This window comes from Equus caballus, chromosome 23 (genome assembly GCF_041296265.1).
Source record: "Equus caballus isolate H_3958 breed thoroughbred chromosome 23, TB-T2T, whole genome shotgun sequence".
In the NCBI taxonomy this organism is placed as follows: Eukaryota; Metazoa; Chordata; class Mammalia; order Perissodactyla; family Equidae; genus Equus; species Equus caballus.
Window position 1 is genome coordinate 59,104,430 of NC_091706.1, and position 22,619 is coordinate 59,127,048.

The 22,619-nt window shown below is 37.3% G+C and overlaps 1 protein-coding gene across 6 annotated transcripts in view; it reads right to left on the minus strand.

Annotated features, from left to right (window-relative positions):
• LINGO2 (leucine rich repeat and Ig domain containing 2) overlaps nt 1-22,619 on the minus strand; it is a 1,108,249-nt gene that overhangs the window by 316,197 nt on the left and 769,433 nt on the right. The window lies entirely within an intron of this gene.

Consider the following 22,619-nt stretch of genomic DNA (forward strand, 5'->3'; position numbering starts at 1 on the left):
CTAGAGGGAATCAATAGCAGAGTAGATGATACAGAAGAGTGGATCACTCAGCAAGATGAAAGACTAGAGGAAATCACCCAAGCTGAATAGAAAAATGAAAAAAGAATTAAAAAGAGTGAGGACAGTCTAAGAGACCCCTGAGACAACATCAAGCACACTAACATCCATATCATAGGTGTCGCAGAAGGAGAAGAGAGAGACAAACGGGCAGAGAATCTATTTGAAGAAATAATAGCTGGAAACTTTCGTAAACTAGGAAACAGACATCCAGGTGCAGGAACCACAGAGAGCACCAAACAAGATGGATCCAAAGAGGCCCACATCAAGACACATTATAAGTAAAATCTCAAGAATTAAAGATAAAGAGAGAATCCTAAACACTGCAAGAGAAAGGCAATGAGTTACATACAAAGGAAACACAATAAGGTTATCATCTGACTTTTCAGCAAAAACTTGACAGGCTAGAAGGGAGTGGCACAATATATTTAAAGTGCTGAAAGGAAAAAAACCTACAGCCAAGAATACTAACTTGGTAAGGTTATCATTTAGAATGGAAAGAGAGCTAAATAGTTTTCCAAAACCTAACAGAGTTTGCACCAATAAACCAGACTTACAAGAAATGCTAAAGCGACTTATTTAAGTGGAAAAGAAAAGATCACAAATAGGAACACGAAAATTATCCAAAAAAAGCAATAAAATCACTGATAAGGGCAAATATACAGTAAAGGTACAGATCAACCACCTATGAAGTTAATATGAAGGAGGTCAAAAGACAAAAGTAGCAAAATTATCTATTTCCATGATAAGAGGGTAATGGATACACACACAAAAAAGTGGTTAGAAATGATATCAAAAACATAAAATGTGGGATGAAGAGAGCAAAAGATAGAGATTTTAGCAAGAGATAAAGTGTAAGAGACTATCAACTTAATACAGATTGTTAAATACATAGATTATTATATATGAACCTCATGGTAATTACAAACCAGAAGCCTATAATAAATACACAAAAAATTAAGAGAAAGGAACCCAAACATAACACTAAAGAAAACCCATCAAACCACAGGGAACAGAGCAAGAGAAGAAGAAAAGAACAGAGAAGAACCACTAAAACACCCAGAAAAAAAGTAACAAAATGGCAATAAGTACATTCTTATCAATAGCTGCTTTAAATGTCAATTGACTAAATGCTCCAATCAAAAGGCATAGGGTGGCCGATTGGATTAAAAAACAAGACCCATAGATATGTTGCATACAAGAGACATACTTCAGACCTAAAGACACTCACAAATATAAAGTGAAGGAATGGAAAAAGATACTTCATGCAAATGGCAATGAAAAGAAAGGTGGGGTAGCAATACTTATGTCAGACAAAATAGACTTTAAAACAAAAACTGTAAGAAGATACAAAGAAGGGCATTGCATAATGATAATGGGAACAATTTAACAAAAGGATATAACACTTGTAAATATCTATGCACCCAACATACAAGCACCTAAATATATGAAGCAATTATTAACAGACATAAAAGGAGAAATAGTAACACAATAATAGTAGGGGACTTTAACACACCACTTACATCAATGGATAGAACACCCAAACAGAAGATCAATAAGGAAACATCGACCTTAAATGACACATTAGACCAGACGGACTCAGTGGATATATACAGAACATTCCATCCAAAAACAGCAGAAAACATTCTTTTCAAATTCACATGGCACATTCTCCAGAATAAATCACAGGTTAGGCCAAAAAAACAAATCTCAATCAATTGAAGAAGATTGAAATAATACCAAGCATCTTTTCTGACCACAACAGTATCAAACTAGAAATCAACTACAGGAAGAAAATTGGAAAAACCATAAATATGTGGAGATTAAACAAAATGCTACTGAACAACAATTGGCTCAACCAAGAAGTCAAAGTAGAAATCAAAAAATACCTGGAGAGAGGGGCCAGCCCAGTGGTGCAGCAGTTAAGTTTGCATGTTCTGCTTTGGCAGCCCAGGGTTCGCCGGTTTGGATCCTGGGTGTGGACATGACACCACTTGTCAAGCCATGCTGTGGTAGGCGTCCCACATATAAAGTAGAGGAAGATGGGCATGGATGTTAGCTCAGGGCCAGTCTTCCTCAGCAAAAAGAGGAGGATTGGCAGCAAATGTTAGCTCAGGGCCAATCTTCCTCAAAAAAAAAAAAAATAACTGGAGAGAAATGAAAATGAAAACATGGCATGCCAAAATTTATGGGCTACAGCAAAAGCAGTTCTAAGAGGGAAGTTTATAACAATACAGACCTACCTCAACAAAAAAGAAAAATCACAAATAAACAGTCTAACAGTGCACCAAAAGGAAGTGGAAAAAGAAGAGCAAAGCCCAAAATCAGTAGAAGGAAGGAAATAATAAAAATTAGAGCAGAAATAAATGAAATAGAAACTAAAAAAGAAATAGAAAAATATCAACGAAGGTAGGAGCTGGTTCTTTGAAAAGATAAACAAAATTGACAAACATTTAGCTAGATTCACCAAGAAAGAAAGAGAGAAGGCTCAAATAAGTAAACTCAGAAATGAAAGAGGAGAAATTTTAATGCATACCTCAGAAATACAAAAGATTGTCAGAGAATGCTATGAAAAGTTGTAGGCCAACAAATTGCATAATCTAGAAGAAATGCATAAATCCTTAGAATCATACAACCTTCCAAAACTGAATCAAAAAGAAACAGAGAATTTGAATAGACCAATCACCAGTAAGGAGATTGAAATCGTAATCAAAAACCTCCCCAAAAATAAAATCCAAGACCAGATCGCTTCTCTGGTAAATTCTACCAAACACTTGAAGAAGACTGCATACCTATACTTCTCAAACTCTTCCAAAAAATTGAAGAGGAGGGGAAGCTTCCTAACTCATCCTATGAAGCCAACATTACCCCGATACCAAAATCAGACAAGGACAACACAAAAAAAGAAAATTACAGACCAATATCACTGATGAAAATCAGTGCAAAAATCCTCAACAAAATACCAGCAAATTGAATACAGCAATACATTAAAAAGATCATACACCATGATCAAGTAGGATTTATTCCAGGGATGCAGTGATGTTTCAACAATCAACGTGATAATCAAATCAAGCAACATGATACACCACATTAACAAAATGAAGAATAAAAACCACATGATTATCACAACAGATGCAAAGAAAGGACTTGACAAGATGCACTATCCATTTATGATAAAAACTTTGAATAAAATGTGTAGAGAAGGAAAATATCTCAACATAATAAAGGCCATTCATGTGAAACCCAAAGCTAATATCATACTCAATGGAGTAAAACTGAAAGCTATCCATCTAAGAATGGGAACTAGACAAGGATGCCCACTTTTGCCACTCTTATTTAACATAGTATTGGAAGTCCCAGCCAGAGCAATCAGGCAAGCAAAAGAAATATAAGGGATCAAAACTGGAAAGAAAGATGTGAAACTGTCACTATTTGTAGATGACATGATTTTATAGAGAGAAAACCATAAAGAATCCACCAAAAAACTTTTAGAAATCATGAATGAATACTTGGCAACAACCTAGGTGCCCATCAACAGATGAATGGATAAAGAAGATGTGGTATATACACTCAATGGGATACTACTCAGCCATAAAAAAGATGAAATCTTGCCATTTACAATAACATGGATGGACCTTGAGGGTGTTATGCTAAGCAAAATAAGTGAGAGGGAGAAAGTCAAATACCATATGATCTCACTCCTAAGTAGAAGATAAAAACAATGACAAACAAACACATAGAAACAGAGATTGGATTGGTGGTTACCAGAGGGGAAGTGGGTGGGAAGAAGGTGAAAGTGGCAATTAGGCACATGTGTGTGGTGATGGATTGTAATTAGTCTTTGGGTGGTGAACATGATGTAGTCTATATAGAAATCAAAATATAATGATGTGCACCTGAAATCTATATAACGTTGTAAACCATAATACCGCAATTAAAAAAATCAAATTAAATTAAATAAATAAAAAATAAAATGTGTGGGCCTAATGTTATCCAGGACCACCTCTTTCATACTTTGTAGGCAAATTCCAAGTCTTCTGATATAACTATATTCATGCAGATAAAAGAACATAAGAAGTAAGACAAAAAGACCTGAAGTAGTCTTGAAATAAGCCATAAAGATTCAAGAGCAGCATCAAAGGAAATATGCTTTCAGAGAATGAAGGCAGGACACAGGATGCAGGGCAGTAAGGTGTTGCAATTAATCACCATTATCTGGTTTAAAAACAGAAGCCTAACAGTGTCATATATCAGAATAAGAGGGTGAGAGGGAATAATCAGATACATAATTTTTAAAGAAGCTGATAGAAATAATCCATGGCATTATATAAATATATATATATATATAAGCTACTCAAAATACTAACAGGCGATGACAGCAGGCAGGTGAGCAAAACAACCAGAAAACTGAATGATACAAATGCTTTTCTCAGTCTTTTGTCTTCCTTTGAAGATTCTATAGGAAGTCACAGGCATTTATATAATCAAAAGCATTGGTGTGATATGCTGGGGAAAATATTTGTCTAAAGGCAAACTGTTGGATTAGTGAGGCTAATAATTAGAGTCAGAAGGGTATTAACCGTGAAGTTAAGAAAGCTTGGGATTCAGAGCCCCTTGCTGGCATGGGGCCCTGTCAAGGCTCAATTCCTAGTTTTGTATTGGCAATTTTTCATTCCTTTTCCTAATAATAGCTCCCTGATAAATTTTATAATCTTCAGGTCCCACAAAACCCGAATCTGCCTCTGGTTTCAGTACTGGATTGTTAACAGTGAGAGAGCCAGGTATAGTCATTAGCAACAGTGTGACTACAGAACGGTAAGCTGAATTTCCAAGTCTCTCCCATCCTCTCTTTCTCTATCTCTCTGTTCTCTCTTTTCTCTGTCTCCATACTGTCTCTCCTCTCTCTCTGTACTCTCTCTCTCTTTCTCTCTCCCTCCCTCTTTCTGTTCTCTCTCAGTCCTCTTTCAATCTCTCTCACAAAATACTCTCTCAATATCTCTCTCAGCTCTTCTGTCTCTCTTTTACTCTCTCCTCTTTTTCTGTCTCTGTTTCTCTCTCTGCCTCTCCTTCTCTCTCTCTTTCTCTCATGCTCTCATGCTTAGCACTCCCCTCAGCTTGACTAAACTTTAGACACTAAAATTCTTCCTCACTATAGGCCCCTGAACTCCCTTTTTTAGAGAATTTACTTTAGAAAACTTTCAATTGTAAATTTCTTCTCTTCCCCTTTGAGATCCAGATCTTCTCCCAACCTCTTCTCAGTTTTACAACTCAGGAAAGTCTTTCTCAAGAACCTGGGAGTCACCTCTTTGAAATGTAACCAGTCAGAAAGAAGGCGCACACATGTCCTAGTCTCTGTGGGAGGGTCTGAGCCTAACAAACACCAATTAGTAAATACAGATGGCCTAATCACACTGACCAACCTGCCGCCTAATGTCCTCCAGTGCTCCCCCATCAGCTCACCCCAGGGCTTAAAATCTCTCCTATTTTTTTTTCAATCAGTTGAGTTCAATCTCTCTCCCCTATTGCAATAGTCTGGAATAAACTCATCCTTGCCTGTTTGACTCCATCCCATGCAATTTTTCTTACACAATATACACATGCAAACTATTTCTATAAACCTGCAGATAAAGTACTTAGTTCTAGGGAATACCAATGTCTTTCTTTCCTCAGAGCCTTTAACCTTGTTCTATCCTCCCCTCCTTTCTTCACTTCTTTTGTGTTCACTTAAATCTTACTTTCTTTGACATTCTTATCTATAAAAATGTGCACTTCTATATCACTGCAGCTTGTTTGTTTTTTATATAGCTTTTACCGTAATTAACTATTTTATTTGTTGTTCATCTGTTTATTGCCCGGTTCTTGCATTAGGCTGTAGGTTCCATAATATCAGGAACCACATTTAAATTGCTCACTGTGTTTTGATCTTCAGAACCTAGCACAGTGTCCTAATACATACTCAATAACATTTTTAAAATAAATAATTGAATAAAAGACATCAACAGGATTTTTCCAATCTTAAATTACAGCTTCTGTGATCCACAAATATTAGGAAGGTTCAATATTCCTTGGGCATTATGTTCACAAGAGAACTGGCACAATATGCAACGTATTTGGTAATCATGGGATGCTGATTGCACAGTTCAGACCTGGGCAGATAGATGCCATTACTGAGAAGGGCACTGGGGGAAGGCTACGGACCTCATTCAACTCTTAGAAACTAAAGATCAATAACACCCATTAGCCTGCTGCCTCCATTCCCACCCACAGCTGATAAGTGTTAAGTTAGCAGGAGGAAAAAAGCTCAGGCAATGCAAGTCTGCAAGGACCAAGAAGGCACTAATCTGAGCAGAAATGCTTTTTCAAGATCATCTTATGAGTTAAGGTAGAAAATCTGTCTCTCATTTTTCTGCTTCCAAGTATAGTCCAACACAATTTCTCCCTTGGGGGAAGGCTCTGCATATGGAGGATTCTTTCCCCAGTTTAATAACTACAGGTCATAATTCCTTTTACAATCAAACTGGCAAATTTTCTCCCAGAATTTTATGTTTGTTTTTCAAAAATAGTGGAAATAAGCTCTCTTGCTTCTGTCATCCTTGTGGTGAGTCTACACTGATGTCAGACAGGCATGGGCTTTGTATTGTAATGACATAATTGGTTAATTTTAGTTTCATCTGATAAAATGGACTGGCAGCTTTCTTCGAAAGCCATGATAACAAGGAAGTCACCAGTAAATAGAAGAGTTGGTGAATGTACAACATGTGCTCTTAGCAACCAGGGTGCCAGAAATTCCTTTCAAACTCTCCTGTTCTGTGAACATGTGCATCTAAAAGCTCTTACCAGGAGAACCACAAGAAATGTGAAGCAAGAAGAATCACCATGGAGGATAGTGAAGAAAGAGGAAAATCAGATAGAGGATGCAGGGGAAATCACTGAGAAAAGGCTCTCTAATTCTTAGGGTGTGTAGCAGGAACAAGACAATAGTCCTCAGGTAAGCATGATGAGGAAAGTTTGAAGAAAGCTTTTATTTGGCTTTTGATAGATAGAGAATGGGTATTAATAACAAGGATCAAGAAAGGAAAAAGCTGTCAGTGATATTATTTATGCCAATCATTTTGGAAAAGTCCACTGTGTTCTGGTAACTAGATAAGAGTTAGTTGTGAAGCAAGGACAAAACTAATTATATAATAAAAGAAATACATGAGATACTTTCACAACCAACCACAGGCCTTCAGCATCTTTGTGGAATATGTGATTCTTATCGCTGAGGAGCTGGCTATTATTCTAAGAACTATGGAAGGCAGCAGGCATTTCTAGAGAGATTAGAAAAGGACAAAAAGCCATCTTTGGAAATGAAAAACAAAAGCATGGTGATGGCAGTAATTTAGAATGCTAACCTTAATTTCAGTCTTGGGAATGGCATTAAAACAAATCATTAAGAACCTAAATCACTAAGCACAACATTAGGAAAATCATATTATGCCAGATCACTTTAATTTTCTTCATTAAGGAAGTAATGCAATATACATAAGAAACACCACATGTAGTTCTGAATTCAAATAAGTTGTAGGATTCTGTCAATTATCTTTTTAGTAAGCTAAAAATATTTCAATATCATACATTGATCAGGTGACTAAGTGATAGTTAAAGGTTGGAATGATTTCTGGTTGGACTACAAAAAAATGGTGAGCAAAGTTCCACTGGGATTAATTCTGGTGCCATTTGACAAAAAAGAATATCTAATAAACATTCCTCACTTTGTTGACCTAGTAGCCTGATTTGCACCAGTTGGTGAGTACTAATAGAATAAAATTAATGGCCTTGACTGAAGCTCCTCAGACTTTCATTCTCATTCCCCTAGTATTCCCGTAGAATACTAGGCCATATGCCTTAGAAAATCATTCCCCGAATATTTCTTTGGTGTCTCACTCATGTTCATGAATATTTTGCCATATTCCTTTGCTCCGGACACTTTCTAACTCACATACCGTGCTCCCAAATCTCAAACCCAGTCCCCAATTGCCAAAGGAGTTCAGATTTCCTTATAGTTTCATTTGTGCTGAGGTCATTCGAGTTCTGTCCAAAAGTGGAGAAGATGACCTTCTTTTCCTCTTGTGACAATTTGCCCCCAAGGTACAAAGCAGAGTTCCTTATTCTCCTACGTCTCACAAAGACTCTCTTGAAAACAGTCCCTTTTGCTTCTTACTGAATTCCTTTCTCTCCACTGGGTTCAGACTTGAGGGCAGGGGGCCGAGGTAGGGGCATACATCATTCTATCTGTTCAGCCGTCATTATTTCTGGCACCTATTTAAAAGTTTGGTTCTTGTCCAGTTGAAAATCCTCATGCCAATTAACTTCTGGTAGAACACATATGTCCAGACATGTTTGAATCAGAGACTGGGTTCAAGTCGGACGTCACAGCATACACACAAACGTTCCATACCATCGCACTTGCTATTTTCTGTGTCTGGAATAGCTTTCTTCCCGGCCTTCCTCCTTTCTCCCCTACTTACTATTGCCATGACTACTGTCCCCACATTCTTTGTCTAGCTAATTCTAGCTTGTCCTCCAAGACTTCATAGAGACATGACCTCTTCCAGAATTAGACATCCCTTCTCTGTGGTCCTGTAACACCTTGTTTATGTCTCCAGCAAAGCACCCACTGTTATTACTGTCTATTCATGTATTTAGCTCTTCTGCTAGACAGGCATATTTTTTATTTTTACACGTTTTTTAAAATAGGCTTTATTATTTTTTTAGCATGCTATGGATTGAGTTGTGTCTCTCTAAATTTATGTGTTGAAGCCCAATCCCCATGTGATGGTATTAGGAGGTGAAGTCTTTGGTAGGTAATTAGGGTTAGATGAGGGCAAGGGTGGAGCCCTCATGATGGGATTAGTGCCCTTATAAGATGAGACATGACAGAGTTTGCCCTCTCTCTCCACACACCCACAAAGAGCACACAGTGAGATGACAGCTACCTATAAGCCAAGAGAAGTGATCTCAGAATGAAAACTATTTGTCAGCACCTTGATTTCAGACTTCCCAGCCTCCAGAACTGTGAGACACAAATTTCTTTCTTTGAGCCACCTAGTCTATGGTATTTTGTTAAGGCAACCCAGGCTAACTAAGACAGAGCAGTTTTAGATTTATAGGAAAATTGAGCAGAAAGTAGAGAGAGCTCCCAAATACCCCATCATCACTCCTCCACAAGTTTCCCTTATTATTAACATCATATATTAAAATGGTACATTTGTTACCATTGATGAACCACTATTATAGACTATTATTAGACAGTCATTATTTTAACCTCTATATTTCCAGTCTCTAGGGATGTGCTTGGTGCATTGTAAGTGCTCACTAAACTTTTATTAAAATAATGAAAAAATAAAAGAATGAATAATTGAATGAACAAATAATGGCCCTGAAACACATGGACTGAGCCAAAATAGGATCTATCATTGTGAACTGCTGATTACCTTGCCTCTCTCACTACCCTGGACTTGATGGGCAGACAGATCTACAGTGGAGCCCCGACTTCACAGCATCTCTTAATGCCCCCTTTTGCGCTGTCGTAGTATGCTCTTCTCCCACCTTCACCTTCAAAGACAAGTGGTGTTCAAAATTTAACTGATCATTACAATATCGAGAGCAAATTTGAGGCTAGAAAATAATTCAGGTAAGCTTTACATACGAACTCTCATAATTCAGTCTGCCTCATTCAAAAATGAGACAGAATTTTCAAAGAGCATCCAGATCTGGTAGGCTCCTGCTCTTAGCTCCAGTCTCTTTTTAGCTTAGTCTTCCTCTTACTATCCCCTGTTTAAGGCTTACACTGAGTATTTTTCTTTGGTCAGCTATTCTCTCCCACCGCTCCTCAAATCATTCTGTTATGGGCCCAGGGGAAGGTAGATGGATTCTTCTTCTCTGTCATGGACTGCAAACCCAGACTGCCTTGTAAACACAATAAGGGTATGGTAAGCATCACAGTCTGCTACAGACAGTTATTTCTGGAAAGTTCTGGAAGACCTTCTGTTAATACATATTTGAACATTCAAGACTCCACAGTGACATTTTACTTTCAACTCTAGAATATGATAAAAGCACAGAGCCCTAAACAAAGTAAGCAGTATTTAGATAATTATTGTTGATTTATTCGGTCACTCCAAAATATAATCTGAGTTAGTACTATGGTACTACTCTTCTTCAAAAGGGCTCTTTTTTAGAAGGAAGCAAGACATAAAATAATCTCCAAACTTGTTATTATGTCAATAATGTAGGTTTTACCTTGGATAAAATATTTCCTAAGTTTTAGGAGCCACCAAATGTGATGGCTTTTTAGAATTACATCAACACGATTTATAGGAATATTGCAATTTTAACAGTCTTCCATAAAGGCTGAGAAAATAAATCTTTAAAATGAATCTTGGGTAATATGACTGATTAATAATCTAGTTCCTGCTTGACACTGAAATAATATAGGATTCAGAGCCACACTGTCTGACAAGCTACCTTTTCTTTCTTTAACTCAGGTCAGGTTTTCACAGCATTTACAGATTTAGGAAAGATTGAAAATGTTGAGAAACACAATGGGAGCTGTTATATTAAGTAAGATTAAACAAATTCTATTATTGTAGGCCTTCTCAGAGCTTGTAATATGCAGATGTGAACTCGAATATCTGAGAGGGGGCTTAAACTACATTCCAATTGTATTTTGACCACAACATTGTTTTTTATGTTTGTGTGTGTGTGTTTTTTTGTTTTTGGTCTTTTTTTCTTTTTAACTTTTTTTTTTTTGATGAAGCTTAGCCCTGAGCTAACATCTGCAGCCAATCCTCCTCTTTTTTTGCTGAGGAAGACTGGTCTTGAGCTAACATCTGTGCCCATCTTCCTCTTCTTTATATGTGGGACAACTGCCACAGCATGGCTTGACAAGCGGTGCATAAAGTCAGCACCTGGGATCTGAACCAGTGAACCCTGGGCTGCTGAAGCAGGACATGTGAACTTAACCACTGTGCCACTGGGCTGGCGCCAATTTTTTGGTGTTTTTTTTGCTGGGTAAAATTCACCCTGAGCTAACATCTGTTACCAATTTTTCTCTTTGCTTGAAGAAGATTTGCTCTGAGCTGACATCTGCGCCAATCTTTCTCTTTTGTATGTGGGCCGCCACAGCACGGCTGCCAACGAGTGGTGTAGATTTGTGCCTGGGAACCCACCCCAAGCCACCAAAGCAGAATGCATCGAACTTAACCACTAGGCCACAGGGTTGGCCCCCATACAACACTGTTTTTGAAGTACACACATTAACACCTTGAGGAACAGGGTTCAATAGAACACCAGTTTAGGAAGCGTAGCACAAAAATTAAACATAACAAAACAGAGCTTTTTCTTCATAATGTCCTGAAACAGTGCTAGGACCAAGTTAAGTGCTTCCTTAAATTTCCTGCCCTGGGTGACTGGTGGGCCTCCTCCTAGCCTGGCCGTGCCCTGAAATTTGCATGCCTCCTGCCTTCCAGCCACTGATCTTAGTTCATGCCCCGGGGCTGCACAGGCTCTTTAATCCGCTGCTCACTCCCTTCCTCTCCTTCAATAAAAATTCTTTACATCTGAATTAGGTTTTACAATTTTCAAAGTAAATTTCAAATTCAAATACAGTAGTCCCCCTTTTGTCCGCAGGGGATACTGTTCCAAGACCCCCAGTGGATGCCAGAAACCACAGATAGTACTGAATCCTATATATACTATGTTTCTTCCTATATATATATATACACTTTGATAAAGTTTAATTTATAAATTAGGTACAGTAAGATTAATGATGATAATAATAAAATCGAACAATTATAACAATATACTGTAAAAAAGTTAGCAGAGATGTTAGCAACCTCAGTGTACAATTCTCTTTCTTTTCTTTATTAAATTGAGAACTTTCCCCTTTTCACTTAAAAGAAGTACTTTACAGTTCTCTGTGGCATTTCTGAATTGTCTGCATCATTACTCTTGGGTTTTGGGGGCCATTATTCAGTAAAATAAGGGTTACTTCAACACAAGCACTGCGAGTCCTCAATATCTGATAACTGAGCCAGCTACTAAGTGACTAATGGAGGGATGAGTAGGTATAGCAAGGATTCTCTGGACAAAGGGATGATTCACATCCAGGGCACCCCGGGGTGGGATGGTGCAAGATTTCATCATGCTACTCAAAACGTTGTGCAACTTAAAACTTATGAATTATTTATTTCTGGAATTTGCCATTTAATATTTTTAGACTGTGGTTAACTACGAGTAACTGAAACCATGGAAAGTGAAACTGTGGATAAAGGGGACTACTGTAATCTCCTTCAAAAAGTAGTAAATCACGCAAAAACATGCACAGGGATGTTTATAACAGCCTTATTCATAATTGCCAAAACTTGGAAGCAATCACGATGTCCTACAGTAGGTGAATGGATAAACTGTAGTATATATCCAGACAATGGACAGTGCTAAAAAGAAATGAGCTATTAAGCCATGAAAAGGCATGCAGAAACCTTACATGCATATAACTAAGTGAAAGATGCCAATCTGAAAAAGCTATATACTGTATGATTCCAATTCTATGACATTCTGGAAAAGGCAAAACTATGGAGACAGTAAAACGATCAGTGGCTGCCAGGGGTTGGAAGAAGGGGAGGAGGGATGATTAAGTGGAGTACAGAGGATTTTTAGGGCAGTGAAAATACTCTGTATGATACCATAATGATGGATACATGTCATTAAACATTTGTCCAAACCCATAAAATGTACAACACCACGAGTGAATCCTAAGGTAAACTATAGACTTGGGGTGTCAATGGAGATTCATCAGTTGTAACAAACGTATCACTCACCTGGGGATGTTGATAATGAGGGAAGCTATGCATGTGTGGGCGCTGGGAGTATAGAGGAAATCTCTACACCTCCTCTCCAGTTTTGCTGTGAACCTAAAACTATTCTAAAAATTAAAGTCTTTAAAAAAATACTAATATGTTTTGGAAATGTTAATAAAATATTACATAAAATAAAGTAATGAATCGGATAGAACATCTTTGTTTTGTTAATGAGGAAAGAGAGATTTCAATCTTAAGGACCTGCCCACAGTTACCTGGCCAGTAGGCTGCTACCAGGCCTAGGCCATAGTTTCTAGCTGAAGCCACTACACTGAGCTTATTCCTCAAAGCTTACCTGACCTGCCACTCACATCTGGGGTTCTATGGAGGGGAAAACAGAACACATCTTCATGGGTAGAAATCTCTTACAAGGACTCTTGTCAAAACATTCTGCTGTGGTGCTATCTAAGTTGGCCCTGTTGAAATGGGATGTAAATTAAGTACTGTAAGGAAAAGGATGGGGTAAAGGTTTAGTAACAGCCAACCTCAGGATGGGCATGTGTTCTTGTAAAAATGTGACTGGTTTCTCCCATCCAAAGAGTAAAACAGAAGACAGAGAATGGATCTTGAGTGAAGCAAGAACCTTGTTTAGTCATAAAGAATTGGATCATGCCTGCAGGAATATTTAAATCCCTAGATAGGTTTCTAAGGGAAACCTGTAACACTGGCCCAGGGAAAGTTCCCAGGAAGTGACCTGTGAAGACACATAATCACCTGGGGGCAGGGGCTGACTCAGTGACCTCTGGACTTGTTTTCTAGTTCTGTAATCTGATAATTCAATATAATCAGAAGAAGAAAATAGGGATCAGATAGCTGTCCTTCCCCTGAGGTTTTAAGCTAGCTGTTTCACCAGGAAAGTGAAAATGTTATGATTCAGAGATATTTATCCTTAATGTGTGCAGTTTTACTGATCAGAATCCAGCTGGTCTCTTCAAAAATCAGTCAGTGGAAAGTGGAGGCCCATCTACAGGAAACATTACAATATGAGCTTCCAACAATCGATGAGTCATAAAAAAGAAGAGTGATTGAGTTAGGCAAACATCATGCCGTACGTCCGTTTTTGTGTTTTACCAATTGGAAGCAAATACTTACATTCTGAAACATAGGTGACTAAACAGGAGGAACCCTTGATTCGATAAAAAATAGCTCCAGCTGCTGCAAAGTTTCTCTAAAAAGACCTATCAGGGTGAGGGTAATCTAGGTCACTCAGCAATTCTGCAAGGACAAGTGGAGACTTTTAAAGGGCAGCTTTGTATAAGGTTAATCTAGGTGGAAGCCTAAGGTACATTCAAATGTAAAATAGTAAGACATTTAGGATAGCTGCCTGGCAAAGTCAAGTCACAATGGTAACTTGATGGAGCTGATAAGAGACTATTTTTCCATCTAATCCAATGCTAACCCACTCAATTTTCGCAGCACATCAAATGAAAAGTGTACATTACTATTCAGGAAATTAAACTAAATTGAAAACCAGCCAATTCTCAAGTGTGCATATTAAGGCTATGTTGCACTCTAAGGATATCGTTAATGAACTTTCAAAATGTAATCATGTCAGGGCCTTGCTATATCCTTTGGTTTATGCATACATAGTTCTTTAAAACCCACACAAATCCTCAGTAAGACAGTCTAAAAGGGTACCATTCTTGCTCCAAATTATTTAAAAAGTGTACATGAGCAGACATCCTCTTAGTGCATTAAACCTAACATCACATCCATTTGAAAAGAGCAAAGGAAATGAAAATATTGCTCACAAATGACCTTATTATATAATTTTGTCGGCTCACTGTTTCATAAAAGAAAAGGAACTATAAAATTGGATCACAGTAACAGTAAGAAAATTATCAAGTTTATTTAATGTTGATTTATATTTCAGATTTGAAAATCTGATTATAGGCTTCCCGCTGTGCTGCAAGATTTGCTTCCTTGCAGAAAGAGTAGCTGCTTCTGCCCTGAAGCCTTGTCTGAACACCAAGTAGCTGCTCTAGCAGACGATGTGGTGCACACGTATATATGCTAAGTACTGCAAGACATTTGATGGAGTACAGTAAAGAGGATCACCTGAGAACTTTCAATCTTTTTAGGAAAAGAAGATCCATAAGCAAAAAAAGGTAGTATGAGTGAACAAAGTCTATTTTTACAATCTATATTTCTATTTCTTTTGATGGGGAATTAGCAAACTAAATCAACAATAAAATAAATGCTATTCAACCAACGAAAATGTAGCTTTTTCAACTGGAAAGTAGTTAACACGTAACTGGAAAAATGTCCTCAAGATATAGTTCAATGAGATGGTATAAGTTTATTTATCTAAAATTATATACTTGAACTCTGTGCCTGCTTTCTCATCTAGTAAATGGAATAATAATGGTATTGGCCACATGGAGTTCTTGTGAGGGTAGAGGAGTTACTAGTCATAAGGCACTCAGAACAATGCCTAGATATACAGGCATGTGTCGCTTAACGACGGGGATACGTTCTGAGAAAAGTGTTTTTAGGGGATTTTGTCATTGTGTGAACATCATAGAGCATACTTACACAAACCTACAGGATTTATCCTACATCACACTCAGTTATGTGTATGGGACTGCCGCCATATATGTGGTCTGTTGTTGATTCAAACATCGTTATGCAACACATGATTGTAGTACATTTTAAATAAGTGTTTTCCTTAGGGAATGGGCTTCTGGTTGGGTTGGGAGGAAGAGTGGTTGAATGAGAACTGTCCGTGGAGTCTTATGCCTGGCTTTCTGGAAGCACAAATATGTCATGAACGTCAAAGGGAATGGATTAATGTGCTCCAAGGAGCTGAGCTTGCTATCCCTATGCCCAAAGTAGGCACTGGAGCACCATGGCCATGAACCTGCATGGATCCTGCAGATTAAGACGGTGGACATCATGGCAATATCCAGTTAGCTATGAAAGGAGGACCTCCCTGAGGCCTTGACGTTATTTAAAACACCAGAATTCAGGCACAAAGACAGAGCAGGGGTGGTGTGGGGTTGGTGGGGGAAGTCCAGGAATGACTGAGACAGAATGCCCTGCCATGCTAGAGAGAGAAAGGCCAGGAGAAGTTAGTTTAAAGATAATTTAAAAATGTGATATTTCCTGCCTATCCATGTTGATGGAATGAGCTATCTGCTACCTGCTACAGTTACCATTATTTTTATCATCCTCCTCTTCCTCTAGCTAGCCACTAACTCTGATCTGCACCCTCCAGAACTTCTGAGGCAGAGGACTTAGCTGGAGGTCTAGGAGGCAGGGCTGGTGTCATTCCTAAAACATGCAAATGGCAGATGGAAACCACCAAAAGTCTAGCCTTTAAGGCACTGTTAAGTCTCATGCATATTTGTGCTAAAGGAATGCCTTCTTCCCTACATTTTCTCATCTAAGAGAAGAATGAACATGGAGAGGACTGTGCAAAACCCCCAGGGACATGGGGGTGTAGCCCTGAGGCACTTACTTCAACCAAGAGATTTCTTTGTAATCATCTGTTATGTGTCAAAACTATACATGAATTTCATATACTACAAAAATATTCATGCTTGTTTAATGTGAAAATAAAGTTCCTCCCACGTACCTACTACCCCAAATTTTCAAGTAAAACTGATATTCCAGGAAAATGGACTTATCTTATGGATTTGTGCACTGCTTGGCACATGGCTGTGGGGTTTTCTTAATTGTAATCTTACCCCAGTTTGGGAAGCATGTTCTTTTTTTCCCTTAAAAAATAATCAGTACATGATTTTTCTAGATTATAAAAACAATACATGCTAACAATTAACAAGCTGAAAAATATAGAAAGTACCAAACAAAAAACTCAAATGAAAAGTCATGGTTGATGGCGAGAAAAGTCCGTGATATTCTTGATGCAGAGAAAAGTCATGGTTAACATTTTTGCATGCACTCATATTTTTAAATGCGCTCGTGTATAATTCTGTGACATTTTTTTTCCCATGTAACTGTGGGAAAAGATTCTTATAACCATGTATAAGATTCTTATAACCACCAGTGCAATCAACTTACAGAGCTGTTGCATCATCACAAGGGAACTCCTTCATGTTGCCCATTCATAGTCATCCCTTCCTCCCTTTCCCCGTTTACCCTGGCAACTCCCTACCTGATCTCCATGTCTATAAATTGTGTTATTTCAAGGATCATACAGTATGCAAGTTTTTGATATTGGCTCTTTTTACTCAATATAACGTCCTTAAGATCCATCCAAGTCATTGCATGTATCAATCGTTTGTCCCTTTTTATTGCTGAGAATTCTTGGCATGGACGTACCAGTTTAACTATTCATCCACTAAAGGACATTTGAGTTGTTTCCTGTTTTTGGCAGTTACAAATAAAACTACTACAAACATTCATACAGGTTTTTGTGTTAACAAAAAATTTTTTCTCTGTAAAATAAATGCCCAGGTGTACCTTGCTGTATGTGGTAATTACATAGTTACATTTTTTTTTTTTTTTTTTTTGGAGGAAGATTAGCCCTCAGCTGACTACTGCCAGTCCTCCTCTTTTTGCTGAGGAAGCCTGGCTCTGAGCTAACATCCGTGCCCATCCTCCTCTAGTTTATACGTGGGACGCCTACCACAGCATGGCTGCCAAGCAGTGCCATGTCCGCACCCGGGATCCGAACCAGCGAACCCCGGGCCACCGAGAAGCGGAACGTGTGAACTTAACCGCTGCGCCACCGGGCTGGCCCCCATAGTTACATTTTTTTTAAAAGAAACTGTCAGACTGATTTCCAGAGAGGCTGTACCATTTTACATACCCACCAGCACTATATGAGAAACCCAGTATCTTTACATCCTTGACAACATTTTGGCATTATGTTTTATTTTAGCTGTTCCAGTAGATGTGTAATGGATCTCATTGTGGTTTTAGTTTGCATTTCTCTAATGGCTAATGATGTTGAACATCTCTTCATGTACTTATTTGCCATTCATATATATTCTTTAGTGAAATATCTAAGTTTTTTGACTATTTTTCAATTGGATTATTTGTTTTCTTATTGTTGAGTTTAGAGAGTTCTTTATATATTATGGATATGAATCTTTTGCTGGATATAGGATTTGGAAATATTTTCTCCTAATCAGTGACTTGTCTTTTATCCTTGTAACAGGGCCATTCACAGAGCAAAAGTTTTTAATTTTGATGAAATCCAACTTATCTTTTTTTCTTTTTCATATATGTTTTTTATATTTTGTCTAAGAAATCTTTACCTAACTCTAGGTTGTAAAGATTTTCTCTACATTCTTTTCTAAAAGTTTTATATTTTACATTTAGATGTATAATCCATCTTTGAGATTATATTTTCTTACAATGTATTAGTTTTAGGGTGAGTTTCATTTTTTGGGTTACAGGTGTCCAATTGTTCCAGCATCATTTGTTAAAGAAACTCTTTTTCATTTAACTGCTTTTGCACCTTTGTCAAAAATAAGTTTGGCATATTCATACGCATCTATTTCTTAGTTCAGAAGTATGATTGTGATAAAACTATTTAATCGTTACCAGGGCAAACAGTATCTAGAAAACCCACTTTTGTATAGTAATAGATTTAAAATATTCTGCTTATTACTAGCATAGTTTTTTTTTTTGTTTTTTTTAGTAAGAAAATTGTATACCTAAAAATATCACAAAGATAGTTTTGGGCTGACCACACAAATCACAGACTGATTTCTACCAGGAATTCTTTAAATAGCCAACTGTTCTGATGTAATAAAATATGATTCAATATGTTTAAAATTTCTGTCATTGTGCGCTTCTGTATTTTACAAATTTTCTGCAAGGCTCATGTATTACATTTTTAAAGTGGGAAGAAATCAATATTTAAAAATAAATGCTAGGATTTAGCTGGAAAAATGACCCTGTAGATTAAAATAAAAATTTGAGATTAAAAATAAAATACAATAAAATGAATCACCTTGTAACTCACTAAACTAGTAGGGTCAGGGCTTGATTCACCCTCTCTCTCTCTCAATGTTTATTGAACACCAACCCTAATCACAGCAATTTCCTGGGTTCTGTGGAACAAAAAAAACAAAGGCCTGGTAGTTCTGAGAGGTTGCAGACTGAAAGGTTTCTTCACCCTAAATTCAGAATGATTTTTTTTCTTTCCAATTTTTTATGGATGGAAGACAAGTATTTAAAACTACATGGGAGAGAAAGCATTGAAAGGAGAAGTGGAGGCTCCAGTTTTGTATGTAGCTATTAGTGGCTGAACGTGGTTATTAACGGATCATTTTTAAAATAGTGAAGTTCAACAACCATATTATTTTCTGCTCAGCCTCTATCCATGATAACTCTGAAATGTTTGAATGTCCCTGTTAGCCAGTAACTATAATCTTTACCTACCAGGAAACAGTAAAAACATGTTAATTGGATTAGTACTGATTCATAATGTTTTAATTGCTAACTAATCTAACACAGAAACGCTTTTCCATGTACTACATTTCCATTACACAGCACCAATTCCCATGACTTTAATTTTGACAGCACCCCCCTCCACACACACACAAACAAAACTAAAAATGTTAAAATGATGCTAGACAGTAGTAAATAGGTGCCTCTCAAGTCTTGGAGCATGACCTAAAGCATACTCTATAAGCATGGAACTTCTTTCAAGTCTTTTGTGTTTTCCTAATGTCTAATGAGATTCCATTTACTCTCCAGACATAACAAGATGTTCCTGTATGACTTTTTGCTAACTTTCTCAATCCCTTTTTGGAACAGATATGCTATACATTTTCAATAAATTTTACAAATAAAATTAATGGATCGTGACTTCAAAGGAATTAATATTAAGAACAAACCACTACTATTATTATAACTAATACTAATAACAATCAGTTAACATTGTTGCCTTAGACTTAGTCTGTGCTGTTTTAAATTTATTATCCACTTTAATATCCACAAAACCATTTGTGTGAGGTAGTATTTAGAAATTGCAAATTGAGGCTCAGCTTTCACATCTGAAAAATGGAATAATGGTAGGACTTACCACATAGATTTTTATGAGGTTAAATGAGATTGTGCATTTAAAGTGCTTATTTGGCAAAACGGTAAGCTCTCAGTAAGTGTTCAGGACCATGTAAGTCCAGTGGTGCTATGACTGTGAACATTTTTGAATGTAAGAACACATTTTAATGTCAACATATTTTCTGAACGTCTTTGTTTTTTTTTTTGCAGGGAAGAATTTGCCCTGAGCTAACATCCAATGCCAATCTTCCTCATTTTGTTTTTTATTATACAAAGCCCCCACTGCATAGTCTCATATCTTAGTTGTAAGTCCTTCTAGTTCTTCCACGTGAGCCACCGCTACAGCGTGGCAACTGACAGGCGGGTGGTGTGGCTCCATGACTGAGAAATGCACCTGGGCCACTAAAGAGGTGAGCGCACTGAACTTTAACCACTAGCTCATCAGGGCTGGCTCAGAATTTAATTTTAATTACACTCATTAAAGAGTCAATTTAGCACCTATCAACTGAGAAAATATTGAAGACAAAACTCTGAATTCAATAATGCTTTAAAATAAATTTGTATTTTAAGTATTATAATAAAATCTGTGTGTACCTGAAAAATGAGAGCAAATATTGTTTACTCGTTCCAGGCAATGGTTGGAACAATGTAAGACTCTAGTAGAAGAACCTCATGTCCTTATTTGTCAGAGGCGGGAAGCTCTGTTCATGCGGGGAAAGGTACTAGGCAACTCTTGACTTGGGTCACTGTACCTAAGCTCTCCCCTCTGTGCCAGACCCTGTTTAGTCACAGGTGCCTATAGGCTCTACTCCTGCCTTTAATGGCATGGCATCCTGGCCCCTTGCCCTTGGTCAGCCTTTTTCTTAGTTGTATTCTGCTTCAAAAAAAGATCTGGTCTGCAGCTCTGCAGCTCAGTAAAATAGGAAAATACTATAGACACACTATTGCTTCACCACCAGGCAGAAGAGAATGCTGGTGAAGAGCACCAATTCTGTTACCAGGTTGATTCTGACACTCTGTGACCATGGGGAAATTATGTAATTGAGCTCAGTCTCAGTTTCCTTATGGATATAAGATGGATAATTCCTAACTTACATGCTTAGCGTGAGGGTTAAATGAGATAAATTATGTAAGTACAATGTCTAGTATTTCGTAAGCCCTCAGTAGTAGTAGTTGGTTTTATATTTATAACACACAAAATAACTCAGCAGGGCACTCTCTTCATGAAATGCACAATATTAGAAATCACATTGTATACTCTCTGAATAGAGTATAAAATATTTATAAATATACAAAAATTGATGTGAAGTCAGAATAGCATTATTCCAACATACGTCACACTGTAAGAAACAGAACAACAGTTATTTTGGGGTTTTATAGTGAGGAAAAAGGAAATTTAGGAGTAAGACATATCTTTTTTGCCACATTCTTGAGAAACTTTCTGAACAAGAGTGATCTAGTAAACGGCTCCCCTTTGTTGGTTCATTTAAACTCAAGTAGTGGATGTAACTGAGAAGAATTTGGCTGATTTCTAACCAGCACAAAACAGTTCAAGGAAAAAAATAATACTCAAGGGAACAGCAGCTCAACTTTAGAGCGTGAAGAAGAGTCATGAGCTTCTGATGCTCATTATAGAAAATACGTGAAATAGTGAGAACATTTTAATAGAAAAATTTGTTATAGTTCACTCAGCCCAGTAATAGAGGAAGTAATCACAAGGATATTTTAGTAACAGAATCATTCCTTCACGCCATTATTTTCTTAGAAAATCTAGCAATAAGTTCAAGAGCACAATGCAGCCTTTTTTTTGGTCTCTTTAAAGGGCAAATATAATGCATAGCAATAAAACAACCTAATGAGTCCTTAAAGAAAAATACATCATGAAACAAAAAACTAAGGAGAGCAAGGACTAATTTCTCATTATGTACTGCTATCCAGATTGTGTAATGAACAAAGAAAGTTCACATAAGTAGAAAAAGCAAGTTTTCAGCTGAGATAAATCTTCAACCAATACAATATATATTCCTGCGCCGTTTTAAAATCCATCTCTATCACACATGAAAAAACTAAAATTTCTAACTTCATTTTTTAAAAATATGCTGACAACAGAGATAACTAGAAAAGCTGTTTCAGCAATCTAATAAAAGACAGCAGATAGAGATTTATTTCTAAGTCATACCTTACCCATTATTTTAGTCATATGTTACTGCTGTATATATTACCAATCATTTCAGTCATGTGTTACTGCTATATTTTGCTATTCAGACTCACTTAAATCAACTGGTTATTGTTGCAATAATATTGTTCCGTGAAATACAACTCTGTGATGGTGACTTCTAAAACACAATGCAGACAGAATATTAGCCAAGAAAAGATATACTTCATAGCGATGAGGACTCAATTCTCCACGGAAAGGAGCTAATAAAACAATTGGAGGAAAGTACAATAAAAAACAATGTTGGCAATAAATATAGTTAGAAAAGATCTGACTTGTACAGTATTTGACATTTTCTGAAAAGAATACTCAGTACCTAAAAGGATAATAATTATGAGGTGTATAATGCTTTATACTTTACAAAACCCTTTTCAGGGGCTGGCCCCGCAGCCGAGCGGTTGAGTTCCTGTGCTCCGCTTCGGCAGCCCAGGGTTTCACGAGTTCAGATCCTGGGCACAGACCCA